Here is a 1,998-nt window from a genome sequence, read left to right on the forward strand (position 1 = left end):
TATATATATATATATATATATATATATATATATATATATACAATGTGAGTGTATAGGGATAAGATTATCCAGGTGGGTACTATGGTAGCTCTCAGGTATACTTCAGGTTATGGCTAACCACACCATATCAATGCAGAAAATTAGATAAAAAATATGCAATCAACAGGATATCATAGACAAAAAGAGTTTTACTCAATGCATCAGGACATTTTGAACAGAATCACATTTAACATGCAAAATTCTCTCGTCGATCTGAAGAGATACATGTTCATAATTCTAATTGCAAAGATTTGGCATTGCATGTTACTCACAAGAGATATTTGTATAACAGTTTTAGTGGAAGCAGCAGTTTATCAGCTTCGTTAAAAAGGCCATGTTTGCTATGCAGCTCATTAAGAAAGCAATGGTCTTACACATTATTGAGTTGTCTTCCATCCATTAATCCATCCCTAAAGATATCTATGTATTATGTATGTGTGTGTGTGTGTGTATATATATATATATATATATATATCATATATGTATAATGTTTATGATCTATACATGTAATATATACATATGTATATGTGTGTGTATACACACACACACACACACACATATATACATATATATACATACATATATATATGCGTGTATATATATATATTTACACGCACATACACATACACACAGTGAAACACTATACATTGATCATGTATGCTATCTGTAATGCAGGAACTTCTTTTATCTCTTCCTCTTTATCTGTGACAACCCATTTGTCCAGGTAATGAACCACCAACTGGTTGGTCAAATGAGTTTATCTTTCACACAAACACACACACACACACACACACACAAACACACACACACACACACACAGAACACCGCAGTAACGCTTAATTCATTATCTTCCTCAGTCCTCTCGTTCTTGGCCATCAGTGTCAGAGATCCTCCCCTGTGCTTCTCTTCTCCCATAACTGAGGCATAACAAAAATGTTATGCGTTAATGGATCCCCATTTGCAAGCTAAATATCTGTTTCTTTTTGCTTAATGGCTTTAACTTAGCGAAAGACGCTGTACTGATGGCATTTGCACACTCTTTGCGGTTGGTGAGCTCATTGTGTTTGATGTTGAACTTCAACAGTTGTATGTCAATGTATTCTGGAAACTTGCAAAGGAGTGCTGATAAGTTTCTGGCTTTAAGGGTATTGCGAAAGGCCTGGTTGGAGGCCCAGCCTTCCGAGTTCTTTTACAGGGCTTAGAGAAACTGTAGGACCCCTGCAATCAGTGTGTGAATCTGAGTGGGGTATATGTTGAATAAAATCATAATTAAACTGATTCTCTGATATTTTTCTTTACCTAAAGCCAGGAACTTTTCAGCATCCCTCGTACAAATATCAGAGAATTCCAAAGGTTTAATGCTCTAGGGAGAAAGAATTGGTTTTAGTGGTTAGGGCAGATTTAGGAGAGATGGAGAGATAACTGGACTGAGATGGTATGCAACAAGGAAGTGCAGAGGAGCTGATATTGTCATAGAATCATTAAGTTAAGTAAGGTGAGAAAAAGTCATCACCGACTTCGTCTTGTATCTGAGAAATTAGTTACTTCTTTTCTGAATGTTTCCTTAATGGTGATGGCCTTGATGACTCTGTACACCAATAAAGCAATAGCCTACAGTTTTATAATTTTAAACAAACGAAAAATATAAAAAATTCTTGATTCTGTTATTTGATTATTTGACTATTAGGGCGTAAAGTATACAAGCGGCCCCTCAAAACACTTTCTGTGATTAAAGTGGCCCACAATGCAATTTGAGTTGGTCAGGCTTGGACTAAATCTTTTAAGGTGGGGCCTCATTCAAAGGTAGGAACTAATAACACTGTTATTAAATGCTACATATTACATGTTTTCTCTGAAAAAAAAAAACACGTATTAGCAGTAATAAGTTGTAACTTTGATAGTTCTTTGGAAATCTGATTTGTAACCAAAACAGAAATAACCCCCCCCCCCACAAAACGA

General features: G+C 35.5%; 1 protein-coding gene across 4 annotated transcripts in view; it reads right to left on the reverse strand.

The window, feature by feature from the left end:
- LOC106870412 (otoferlin) overlaps nt 1-1,998 on the reverse strand; it is a 360,495-nt gene that overhangs the window by 331,702 nt on the left and 26,795 nt on the right. The window lies entirely within an intron of this gene.

The sequence above is a fragment of the Octopus bimaculoides genome, chromosome 23, assembly GCF_001194135.2.
Source record: "Octopus bimaculoides isolate UCB-OBI-ISO-001 chromosome 23, ASM119413v2, whole genome shotgun sequence".
NCBI classification, from domain to species: Eukaryota; Metazoa; Mollusca; class Cephalopoda; order Octopoda; family Octopodidae; genus Octopus; species Octopus bimaculoides.